This window comes from Castor canadensis, chromosome 1, assembly GCF_047511655.1.
Source record: "Castor canadensis chromosome 1, mCasCan1.hap1v2, whole genome shotgun sequence".
Classification (NCBI taxonomy): Eukaryota; Metazoa; Chordata; class Mammalia; order Rodentia; family Castoridae; genus Castor; species Castor canadensis.
The window spans coordinates 21004019-21017306 of NC_133386.1; the positions used below are offsets into that span (position 1 = coordinate 21004019).

The 13288-nt window shown below is 45.8% G+C and overlaps 1 protein-coding gene and 1 non-coding gene across 2 annotated transcripts in view; both read right to left on the minus strand.

Annotated features, from left to right (window-relative positions):
- Positions 1–3322, minus strand: part of Utrn (utrophin) — a 521188-nt gene extending 517866 nt beyond the window's left edge. The window contains exon 1 of the mRNA XM_074072723.1: positions 3187–3322. The gene's annotated coding sequence lies outside the window, so the exon portion shown is untranslated. The remainder of the gene's footprint in view (positions 1–3186) is intronic.
- Positions 3184–3266, minus strand: Trnal-uaa (transfer RNA leucine (anticodon UAA)). Its single transcript has one exon. It is a non-coding gene; the product is annotated as a tRNA-Leu (tRNA).
- Positions 3323–13288: the final 9966 nt, after the last annotated feature.

Consider the following 13288-nt stretch of genomic DNA (forward strand, 5'->3'; position numbering starts at 1 on the left):
TAACAGTGAGTGGAGCTAGGATGAAAACTTGAGCTGGCCGATTCCTAATCACAGTTCTGGGCTGCCTCATGGGACCTCTGCTGTGTGTTTCCAACACGCAGACTCTGTTTCATGCAGGAGACAGAGGCAAATACTCATCACTCTTCTTAACCCATCTCTGCACTGCAACTCCAAAGTGTTCTAGCGACTTTTCTAGTGACTGCTAGCCTCACTACCCTAAAGCAATGAAGAAAATGGCCAGAGTACAACCAAAGTCCAAAGATGAACTTGAGGTCTGAACGGTACAATGGATATAACCTACCCAGATGGCAAAGACCCTCGCAGTACTTGAGGGTCCGCCTCTGTGGGCTTCTGAATCTTGATTCTCCTAAGCAGACACAGCCCAGGCTAGCTGAGGAAGAAGAGCAGAGGCCAGGTGCCAGTGGCTCACACCTGCTGTCCTAGCTATTCAGGAGGCAGAGATCAGAAGAACTGTGGTTGGAAGCTAGCCAGGGTAAATAGTTTGGGAGACCCTATCTCAAAAAACCCTTCACAAAAAAGGGCTGGTGGAGTGACTCAAGGTGTAGGCTCTGAGTTCAAACCTTAGTACCAAAAAAAAGAAAAAAAAAAAAAGGAGAGGGAAGAAGAAGAAGTAAAAAACGTATGAGAAAGCCCAAACCCTACTGTATGGGATGCATTTTCTCATTTCCCATTTACCTGACGCTCTGGGAACTCGGGCCTCACTGTGGGGCAGGGACTGTCCCTTGCAGGGTTAGCTAATTCCTAGGGACCCCAGATTAACTGGGAGCAGCTCTCACACCCCAGAGCCTGCTGCCATTGCTCAAGTGGGCCAGGCCTGAGGCCGCTAACCCTGCTTGCCTGATCCTTCTGTGGAAACCGCAATACAGGCAGCTGCCTATGATTTCACTTCCTGTGCCTCCTGAATGACCCAGCTGCTTCCCCATGTGGCCCTGCACAGCCCGGCGTGACTCCTGCTCCTCAGGGTCTGTGCTATAAAAATGCTTTCCTTCACGACAGTTGTTTTTGTATTTGCGTGTCTTACCACGCCTGATTAAAAGGCACCCACATCCTGGTACAGTGTTCAGCACATACCCTGAGTGGGATGAGTGTGTTTGGTGCCCAGGACTGGGTTCCCTGCTTTGCACATCAGACCTCTCGAGATGGACGTCGCCCTTTGCATAACACTAATACTTACAATTTCAGATTCTGCTGCAATGTTGTTTTTCCTTTAAAATGCTGTAAAAACAACAATAGCAATCGTTCTTCTGTGCCAGGGATTCTAATAAATGGTTCAAAATCAATGTTGATGAACATGAAACAGGCCAGGTGGGTGGGTTCACAATGGCTTTCTCTCCAACTGTAAGCGATAAGTAGGTGCAAGGAAGCTAGAATTATGTTCTCTGCCTCTTACGTGGCATCTTTGAAACTCAACGGAGTCATTAAAACTTGGGGCATGAATATTACTCCCATTTGAACACCTGGCACATGGGTGATGTACAAGCATACATTCAATTTGTTCATCCACTAGTTGAAACTGCATTTAAAATTAAAACAAAAAGCGAAAGAAACTAATTAAGGTCTCCAGCCTCCAATTTACTACAAAGGACCAGAAGCTTCTGGTTCATAAAATCTGTGTTCTAAAGCTGATATCTAGATAAAGAGATATCCAGAAACCTAGTATCCTTCAACTTCCTACCCAGGTTTAGAGTTTGAAAACATATTAAATTAAACTGAAACAAAGATGATATGGTGAGATAAGGGTTCCATTTATACGATCAAAATGATGATTCACTCAAGTTCTATCAGTGATTTGGGATTCATTTCAAAGGCAAATTTGTCATTAATAATTGGAAGAGAAACAAGCCGCCTTGCTGTGGTGGACGTACCCTTAATCTCTTAGACACAGGAACTGAGAAACAATTTGTCAGAATTTCAGAGTCACAATAAGGCAGACAAACCTTAATAATTTGCCTGAAATTCACCAATAGGCGTCACTGTTTAAATGTATCAGTAACAGCTGTTTCTTCAGAGTTGGCTGTGCAAAGCCCAAAAGAAAATAAACAATTTTGTTTATTTTTTTTCCTGTTTAAACTCACGAAAAGAATGGCTTACAAATCCACACCCTTAATTTATCATTCAAAATAGCAACTTAAATGGTTATGTAACGGTTATCTAATAATTTTATTAGAAAGTCATTATAAGTTTGTATGCCTACAAATGATTCAACTGTACAAAACCTTTGCTAGCCTTTAAGAATGTTTCTAAGAGTCTAATAGAACAGTTCTACTTTCAAGAAAAAAAGAAAAAACGCTGGACTTTTAATGAGGAAGAGAAAGACTGAGCTCTCACTGGTTAGTGAGTCTTCCCCTGCCCCTCCTCCAATATTTTCCACCCCTTCAACAGGCCCACCACCCCGAGCACAGACAGACAGACAGACCGAGTCTCTGCATGGGTCGACCTGGATACGCCAAGGGTCAAGGTCATGACAGCAGAGACCCGGACTGTGATCTGGACTGGAGAAGCCCAAGCAGACAGACTAGCAACTGCAACGCACTGTGGTCACAGGAGATTTTTGCTATGAAGAAAACTACTGCGACTTCGGGTGACAACCGGCGTGGGACCCGAGGACTGGAGGGTGTAAATCGTCCATGCTCATTTCCCCACTTTAATGGCGCTATTGGGAGCGGCTGGTCAGCACCTGATTCTCAAATGATGGGGGGGGGTCTGCACTGAACCTGCAAATTTCGTTTAAAGTCTTGGATGCTTTCATTTTCAAAAACAAAATTGTTACGAAAAGAAAGTATTTTTAAAGAAAGGCTTCAAGTTCAGGGTGCGTTTTTAGAACAATGGGCATGCATAGTGTCTGCCTCTAGGAGTTGACTGCACAATTAACTTTGGCGACAAAAAGAAAAACAGAGGTGCATTTTGACGTTTGTGCACAGGCAGCTTTTAAAACAAGCTGGGGGATCACAAGCCAGCCCAACCCTTCCCGGCCCGGTCCGGGAGAACAGAGCCGAACCCGGGGGCTCGGACTGCAGTCGCACCCCACCCGCCGCGCGGTGCAGGGGTTTGCGCATCCTCCAGCCACCAGTCAGAAATCTCACTTTCAAGGCTTGGTGTACTCGGTGAGACTTGGATTTTCGTAAAATAGTCGGATACGTTTAAGGAAAAGGAAAATGACTTTACCAGGAGTGGGGTTCGAACCCACGCGGACATATGTCCATTGGATCTTAAGTCCAACGCCTTAACCACTCGGCCATCCTGGTACAGGCGAGCACACATCCTTCAGCTCTTCCTACAAAGCTGCCTCCGCCGTCCTCCTCGCGCCCTGCGTCAGGACTGCCTAGGCGCCGCCGCCGCCTTCGCTCTCCCAGCTCCCTCAGCCTCGGCTCTTTGCTTTCTCCTGGTTTTCCCGCCGCCATGGCTCACGGTTGCCCCAGGCCTGCCGCGGCAGCCAGGGCAACTGCAGCCGAGCGGCGCTCTCGGCTCGGCGGGCGGAGCTCGGGCCCCGCCAGGGCTGCTTCAACTTCCAGGTGCGCGGGCGCGGCAAACAAACACTGGCAAACTTCTAGGTTGCTAGGAGGATGCTTGCAGGAGCCCAGCCGGGGGTGCAGGGATGGAGTCTGGAGGGCGGCATTTGGTTTGCTGTATTCTAGGTAAATTAAGCTTCAGAGAGTGAGTTGCACGGGCTTCAGCTGACCTCTTGGACCCCTGCACCTGGGGGCTGCCTTTCTTCTTAGCTTGGCGGGAGGCAACCCGGAAGGAAGGAAGCTTTGTAGAAGTTTGTGTGCATCCTGCACCAAGCTACGTGCAGGGGAGTGTGGCCCAATCCCCAGTCGTCCTGCAGGCACCATCCCCATTGCTGGGCGGTGGCCTTCTCTTCGTCCCCTCCCACTCCCCCTGCACCGAGATGTTTTTGTTCCCGTAACTGACCTACCTAGTTCATGAACTCTTTCTGCAGTGCTCTGCTTCTTTTCTGTGCACAGGGACAGGACTTCTCCTTGTCCAGGACCTCCCCCTAGCACAGAGTCGAGGTTGGTGGCCCAGCTGGGAACCGGCAGCCCCACCCTGTGCCTCTGGTTCTTCTTCATACAGGACAGGTGGCCACTGTCTTTGACCAAGAACTTCTGATACCTTGAAACTGCACACGTGGACCTCACCGTGTTGGAGCTTACCCACGGCTCCCTGTCACTGTCAAGTTGCAAGAAACCCATTGATCAGTCATCTGCCAGCCTCTGCCCTGATTCTGTATCCTTTAGTCACCTCTTGAGATGGGTGCTCCTGGGAGAGCTCCTACCACAGCGATGGCCAGACTGTCCCTCCACCAACAACCTCGGGAGCTACCAGTGGGCTGTGCCTGAGTCCCACCCTCGTGGCCTCCTGAGTGTGAGGTCCGACCTCCACAGGACACAGAACAGTCAGGACTTGCCCAGCATGTGGAGAAAAGGGAACTTGGACTCCACCAGTCTCTGGAGACACACACAGGGTCACATCCACACCTACCATTTCCATTCTTATCCCACCACATGGTCGGAGGCCTCAGACTCCACACAATTGGCTTTCAAGGCACTTAAATGGCAATAAGAAGTTATACTGAGAACTCACTATGTGAGAAGCATTACTCTAAATTCTTTTCATATACTATCTAATTCAATTTTCTTAATGATCCTGTAAAGGAGGTGTTCATATCCCCGTTTTGAAGTTCAGCTCACAGAGGCCCAGTTACAATTCACTCAGAATAAGAAGAAACCTTCTGCTTTGCAGAGCTTTGCCAATCCAGGCCTCCCATCCTCTGCGATCTTCTGCAATGTGGCAATACACTGTTAGGATGCTGTTTTTATTTTATCCCAGACTGATCTTTGAACAAGCCCCTGCTATAAAACTGTTTAAACAACACGCTACACCATAGGACACTCCGAAGTTCTTCTGATACCTCACACTATGCTAAATGTGTCTGGCCACTGTTGGGATGGGCTTGGGACAAAGTATAATCAGAATTGCAGGGAACTCTGAGCTACTGGGGGAGAAAAGAAGTCAATCTGGGGGGAGGTCTGTGTTCTCCCTCGTTGAATCTGGAGAGCCTGTGTCTATGGCAGTGATGTTAAGTGACTTCCAAGTTTAGGTCATAAAGGAGCTAGTCTTTGCTTTGTTGTCTCGGAATGCCTCTTGGCACCTAGTCTCTATGCAGAAAGGAAAACAAATAGCCACATGCTGCTGCCAGCTAACTGCCTTTCAACCAACAGCTACAAATGGTAATGAGCAAGTTTTCAGATTCCAGTCCCTAGCTGTCAAGTGACCACCCCCACTCCCCAGCCATTGAGTTTGCTCAGGTAAAAACCCAGGTGTCATAGAGCGAGTCAGGTTGTCCCCACTGAACCTTTTTAAGTTCCTGGGCATGATAAAATCGTTACTGTTTTGCACCACTAAGCTTGTGTTTGTTTGTTTGTTTGTCGTTTAAGTGAAGCAATAGATAATGTCAGTTCCGAGATCGACAACATGGAGCACGAGGAGGCCATGCAGAGCCAGGCTGCCTGAGAATACAGCCAACACTGTGCCAGCAGAGCTGTGAGATGGAGATGAGTCCCTTACTGAGAACCTCCTCCATCCTTACTGAAAATGGAACCCAGGCCAGGCTGCTGTCTTCCACATCTACAGGTTACACGGCAGTGTCTGGGAGAACACAAGTTCCATCCCTGGGCTGCAGGAGAGGTCAGGAAGCGGCCCTTGAAATGCAGGAAATCCCCCCAAATAGAAAAAGGGTGCTCGAAAGATGCCAGCAACTGCAAAGTGGTGACAAATACTCACTTCGTGTTGGAACGAAATATGGACAATATTAGAGAGACAAGTGCTTCTTTTTTTTTTTGAGGCTGGGTCTATGGAAACTAGGTTGGCCTCGAACTGGAGATATTCCTGCCTTGGCCTCTGAAATGCTGGGAATACAGGCATCTATCACCGCATCTGGTCTATAAATGCTTTGATATTCTTCTCTTCAATTGGTAGAGCCTAATTCCTTCCTCTTGAGTGTGGACTGGGTCTATTGACTCATTTCTAAAGAAGACACTAAAATGGATGTATCCATGCAACCTCAGAGATGACCTGGTCATCACAGAGCCCTGCTGCTGCCTTCTTGGTTGCTCACTCTCAGATCATTCCATCTGGAGGAAGTCAGCTGCTCTGTCATGAGCAACCCTCTGCAGAGGCTCCCGTAGTGAAGAACTGAAGCTTCTACTCAGCTGCCAGCCACAGAACTAAGGGTCTCCATGACTGACCTTGGAAACGACTTCAACTAAGTCAAACCGTCAGATGACTGTAGTCCTAGCCAATGTCTTGACTGCAGCCTGGAAATCTGACCCATAGCCACTTTGAGGCCAACCTGGGCTATAAATCAAGATCCTGTCAAAAAAATAAGTAAATGAAAGATAGAAAGAAGGGAGGGAGGGGAGGGAGAGAGAGAGAGAGAAGAAAGAAAGAAGGAGGATTATCATTCTTGGTAACAGAATTTTCTATTTAGATACAAGAAAGTTTCACCTCAATATTTTTTTTCTTTTTTTGGGAGCATTGGGGTTTGAACTCAAGTGCTCATACTTGCTAAGTAGGCACTCTTACCCCTTGAGCCACTCTGCCAGCCTCTTTTTGTGATGTTTGTTTTCAAGATAGGGTCTCACACACTGTTTGCTAATGGCTGGCTTTGAACCATGATCCTCCTGATCTCTGCCTCCTGACTAGCTAGGATTATAGATACGAGCCCCGGCACTCATTGAGGCTTCACCTCAATTTTTATAAAACGTAATATATTCATATCCTATATACTAAGCAGAATGAGTTAGCTTTTTTGTCCATAATTAAGGGCTACCATTATGATAACAGTGAACTAGAGATAAAGCAAAAGGCAGCAGTATGCAGAAATACAAAGCTATTGTTTAAACTGTCAAATCTATGGACTTGTTTCAAATTCCAATTTTTTCCTAGCTGTGTAGGCAATTTATTTAACCTCTTCAGATCTCAGTTTCCTCATCTGTAAAATGCGAATAATAACTTATTATTATTTCTACCTCGGGAAGTGTGAGAATTAAGTGAAGTAGTGAATATGAGATGTGTGTATGGGTGCCTGGCATGAGGTGGGCCCCTGGTGGTCAACGTCACTGCTTAGTCCCGGCTCTTCTTCGTATTATTATTCAAGCAATGGACAGAGACGCCTTGATTTTGGAGAAGGTAGACGCCTCTCCCAGCCCCAGGGAATGAACCACTATTAGTCTAAACCAGAGATTGCCATCTCATCCCTTTTGTCCGGGTAGTACATGGTCCAGTTCTGGCCAATAAGAGATAAGGGTTCCGGGAAAGATTTTCATTGTAGATTTTAAAACAGATCCTCGGGGCATGAAAGCCTCATGCTATTCCTTCCTTTTGCTTCCTGCCTGGAACAATGTCATGTGTCAGTATGACTGTGGAAGCTGTGTTAGCCAGACTGTGACCTGGGGAGGCAGGAGGTTGGGAGGCTAAGGACAAGACTGGATAATGAGGAGCTAAAACCCAAAGATGTGTGAATACCTCACTCAACCACTACCTCCAGGCTTCTTGTTACAGGAGGCAATTAACATGACTTTAAAGGGAAGTCAGTGGTTCTCCAAGCTGCTTTTGGGACCCACAGCATCTAGATCTCCTGGGAACTTGCTGGGAATGATAACTGACTAACCCCCACCCCCAGTTTCCTGATCTGCACCTCAGTCTGGTGAATCTGAAGCATGCTCACTGTGACTGCAGCAGGGGCTCTCCCAAGGCATTCTTAGTGAGAGTCCTGTGCATTGGTGACAGTTCCCAAGTAGTCCCTACAAGGTGCTTTGTTGATTGAAGACACTATTGGTTAATGTCTTATCATTTACCTCTTCCCCATAAGCAAGCCTATCCCCAGAGAGTGCACTTGTTATCTGGTATGTGTGTACAAATTATGTCTTACATAGAGAATATGTGCAATATTGATTATATTTAAATATAATACATAAATATTATATAAATTCTTATGTGGAACCTCTGTGCAGACACGTGACTGATGGACATGTGAATTCTGCCAAGGGCTCTCAGCAGGACGTTTTGCTCCCTCGTGTCTTCTTTCTCCCTGCAGCTTCTGGTTTCCAATTTTATTAGAGACAATTTTTGTTTTGTGGAGCAATGCCTCAGCATCACAGTTCTGTGGGAAATATTCTACACGAATTATTTATTTAATGTTTCTTATCTTATTTCCCCATTTCAACTTTAGTTCTTTATTTTTTAAATGTTTTATCTCGACCTTGTTTTCCTGACTTTGTTGCTATTTCCTTTAAAACATCACTTTTGCATCCTTTTGATTCATGGTTCAGTTTAGAATTTTTGCTCCTAATCTGTGTTCATGTTTTTAATTTAATTTTATATTTGTGGGAGTTTTGTTTTGTTTTGTAGTGCTGGAGATCAAACCCAGGACCTCACTCAGGGCCAAGGGCAAATATTCTACCACTGATCTACACCCGCAGCCCCATTCAGTAGGGCTTTTTTTTTTCCTCTCTCTCTCTCTTAATCTTAAATCTAAGTATTTTAACTTAAAATGGTTCACTTTTCAATATATTCAAGTTTTAAGCTGTATTTTTAATTTCAAATTCTAGTTTTTCTCAACTTCTGGTATAAAAAACTTTTCTTTCTTCCTTAGGAATATTGGTTTTACCTTGTGTTTTTGGCTAGTAAAAAAGCTGACCTTGGGAAGTGGCAGTGAATTAAGTCCACATCTTCTGTTCCATTGGCTCCACATCAAGGAGAGAGGCAATTAAATGACAGGCAGGGTCTTCCTGCAGCAGCTCAGGATGGGGCTTAGGCTGAATCAGTATGATAATCATGTACAGGATGAACTCAGAAAAGGTCAAGCAAGGGCACTCCCAGATTACATATCATATCTATGATGGTTGACCATCACCCACATGTGGCCACTTCTGAAAGTATAAAAGGGAGTTATTAAAAATCATGCTCAGACAATAGATCCTCAAGAAGCTGGTCCCAGGCAACTTACAAAAGAATAAGAAATATATCTGCAAATTAGGGCCAAAATTAATTAACATCAGCTGTGTACAAAAAATATTTATTGAATAAACAACCACTAAGATGAGAGATTATATAACTTTAAGTTAAATCAAAACACTAATGTGTGGCCTCTAGTTGGGTCAGTTAGGCAAATCCAGACAGGAAATTAAGTTGCCTTTACAGCTGAAGTACCTGGTATGCATTTTAGATTACATTAAGCATACAATAGCATACAGATATTAATCTTGTTTTGGTATTATGTAATTTCATTTAGTTGTTGACAGAGAGGATGGAAATGAAGGTGAGTCTAGTCTTTTGCTCTGTAACACTGGCAAAATAATGATTCCATTAACTGAGGGAGGTCCCAAGAAGGAAGGGCAGAGCACAGTGTTTGAGGAATCCGTGGGCCATTCCAGAAGAGAAATCAACCAGTTAGTTATATGTAGGATATGAAGGATTCCCCCCCACCACCACAAAGTGCTCATATGTTAAAGGCTTGGTCCCTAATGTAGCATGTTCAGAGGTGGGGCTTTGGGGAAGTGACTGGATCAGGAAGTAGGTCACTGGGTGAGGTGCCCTTGGGAGGTATTTCTTGTAGCTGGCCCCTTCTCTCTAGTTTTCTCTCTGCTTTCTGGCTGTCATGAGGAGAGCAGCCTCCTCCACTATACACTACTACTGCCATGATGTTCTGCCTGACCTTAGGCCCAAAGCAAGGGAACCAGCGGACCTTGGACTGAAAGCCCCGAAACCAGGAACCAAAGTTAATGTTTCCTCTTTTACTTTACTTATTCTCAGGTATTTGTCACAGTGAAGGGAAATAGGCTAACACAGTAGCATATACAATCTGGATGGACCCCAGGCCATCCAAGCTTTAGCCTCAATCTGCAGCTATGGATTAATGAGGAATGGCTCCAGCAAAAGGCACAGCGGTCACACAGTACAGGAAGAGGGCAGCCCCAGGGTGATGCCCAGGTAGTGTCTTCACTCTGTGATGTGCTTCAACAAGATCCAGCTTGGGCCACTGTGGTCAGTCTTCCTTCCACTGGGACTTGGAAATTATTTCCATAAGGTAGCAAAGCCTTAGGATGGAAGAGATTGCTTAAAAAAAGGAAAGCGAATCCTTGCCTTTTCACATGTCCATGGGTGGGCTAACTCATTTGGGCCAATTCCCTGAAAAAATAAGTGAGGTAATGGTGTTTTCATGCAACCAAACACTGGGGAGCAACAAATGTCCTTTCCCCTTTTTCTGATTGCCTTAAGCCATCCAGTGACTTGGGGCTATGTAATGTGCAGGTACCACTAAGGACAGGGCAAATACTGTCAACCAAGCCCACCCAGAGGGCTGGCGAAGTAGCTCGGGTGCTAGAGTGCCTGCCTAGCAAGCATGAGGACCCAAATTCAAACTCCAGTCCCACAAAAAAAAAAAGAGAGAGAGAGAGTCCAAGCTCTCAGGGTCCAAGGGTCACTGACACTTTATGGACCTTTTTTTTGATGGGACTAAGGTTTGAACTCAGGACTTTATGCTTGCAAAGCAGACCCTCTACTGCTTGAGCCACACCTCCAGTCCATTTTGCTCTGGTTATTTTGGAGATGAGGTTTCATGAACTATTGGCCTGGGCTGGCCTCAAACCTCAATCCTCCTGAACTCAGCCTCCCCAAGTAGCTAGGACTACAAGCCTAAGCCACTGGTGTTCACCTTCCTTCTTTCCTTCCTTCTTCCTTTATTTCCTTCTTTTCCCTCCCTCCCTCCCTCCTTTCCTTCCCTTTTTCCCTTTCTTCTTTCCTTTAATTTTATAACTCCCATTCATTCACACCACTGCATTATTCCTTCCAAAAATACTTACTGTAAGCCTTTCTGTCTCACTTTTTTTTTGTGGTACTGGAGCTTGAACTCAGGGCCTACACTTTGAGCCATTCCTCCAGTCTCCCCCACCACCCATTTTTTTTTTGGCAATGGCTTTTTTCGAGATAGGGTCTCATAGAACTATGTGCTGAGGCTGGCTTTGAACCTCCATCCTCCCAATCTCTGCTCCTGAGTAGCTAAGATTACAGGTATGAGCCACTGGCATCCAGCTCACCTTTCTGTCTCTTGTCCAGGTAGAAAGACTTCTCTTTACCCCTTCTAAGTTCTTCAGTGCAGTTGGCCAGCCTGGTTTTCATGCAGTACTGAAATCCATGTCCATACAACAAAGACATTTTTTCTTATAAGGCTGTGGTTTCCTTTTGGAAATGAGACCTTGGTGCTAAATCACCTCAAATATCTATAATGGCCAATGCAGAGACATAATGCCAGCTGCTCCCCTCCTGATGGGGAAGCAGTGGCCATATTAGAACAGGCAATTTCTTCCATTTCCCAGACACTGTATTTTCCCCTGAGTGCAAGTCCTAACAGCTTGCCACTGGGTAACATTTCCTGTTTGACAGGTTTGTTCATCCATCAGATTACAAAGTGTGGGTGAAGACTATAGGAGAGACCATGTCACCTTATCTACGCCCTTTTAAGGGTGCATTAGATCAGGGCAAGGCAAAAGAATGAACTAGCCAAACATTCCTGCCAGCAAGAGGAATTCCTGTCTGTGTCACATGAAGCTAAATAGCTTCTTTTATCTCAGGATGACATTCCTTGTATTTGCTCTCTAGCCCCTAAGATTCTTTGCTTGATTTAGGGGAAACCCTCATGTTGAAGGACTTGCAGCAAGGGCTGCTGGGGGCGGCGGGTCTGCCAGGCCAGAGAAAGAGCCTGGGGGCCTGGCAGCCCAGCTGAGCAGGCAGCTCTGAGCAGGGCACGTTAGAGTCCTCTATGGCTTCTTGATCTTAAACTCCTACAGGCAGGGGAGGACCACATCTATTTTTCTGCAAAATGTACAGGCAGATAGGTGTTTGACACCCATTAAGCTCTGTGAATCCTAAGGAGTCTATATGTGTGTATTGGATGGGGTGGGGGAGGTGGTACCCTGAGAACGAATGCCCAGGAATGGACTGTGGCACCTCGGGCCCTTTGCATATACAGTGACTTGGGTGACTGAGGACATTTTAGATGAGCTAGGGTGCATTTAGGGTTGTGTGGCTGTAGAAAATGGAGAACATTTTAGGATTGAAGTCCAAAACACAATCTTCTATGATTGTAGGATTGAAGTCCAAAACACAATCTTCTATGATTGAGAGCAAATAGTTAGGTATTTTGCATAAATTACCCTACTAGATGTCACATTACAGTCAACACATTTTGCCCGGTGTGTGTGTATGTGTGTGTGTGTTTGTGTTTGCTAGGGAATGAACCCAAGGCCTTGACAATATATAACAAATGAGCTACACCCTCAGGCCCCAAAATCTTTGTCCATTTTTTTTGTTTTTAGATTTCTGGAAAAAAAAAAGAAAAAGAAGAAGAAGAGGAAGAGGAAGAGGAGGAGGAAGAAGAAGAAGAAGGAGGAGGAGGAGGAGGAGGAGGAGGAGGAGGAGGAGGAGGAGAAGAAGAAGAAGAAGAAGAAGAAGAAGAAGAAGAAGAAGAAGAAGAAGAAGAAGAAGAAGAAGAAGAAGGAGAAGAAGAGGAAGAAGAAAAGGAGATCTCTACCAGATAAAACAACTTTACAACTGTCTTTGCCTCCAGCCTGAGTCTGGACATTAACTGTGATGTTTCTCCCAGGCTCTGACTCACAGCCTCCAGTCCCTGCCTCTCTTGCCCGCTGTGTGCTGGCTTAAGTGCCTTAGTCTGCTCTCCCACCTGACCTGTGCTATGATTTGAGTATGTCTGCCTCACCAAAAGTTATGTTGAGTGTTGAGGCCTGGTCAGCACTGCCGCAGTGTGAGAAGAGGGGTCTAGCAGGAGGGTTGAGGCGTGGGGGCAGAGCCCTCATGAAAAAACTGACGCCTTCCTTGTAGAAGCTTAGTTCTGTTCTTTGGAGACTAGTTAGTTATCACAAGACTGGATTTTATAATATCCAGCCCACTCTGTCCCCTCTCCTTGCACACGATCGCTTCCCTTCCACCTCTTCACCACGCAAGGCCCTCACTGACGCTGGGCAGATGCAGTTGCCGGATCCCGGACTTCAGCTTCCAGAACGGTGAGCTAAATAAACCTCATTCTTTTATAAGTTACCCAGACTCAGGTACACTGTTATAGCAACAGAAAATGGACTAAGACAGTCTGCCTCTCCCCAAGTAGCTTTATCTCCAATTCCCTGTCTCTTCCCCTCACAAAGTGCCACTCTTGTTCCCAGGACACTACTCCCACGGCTGGCCCATCTCC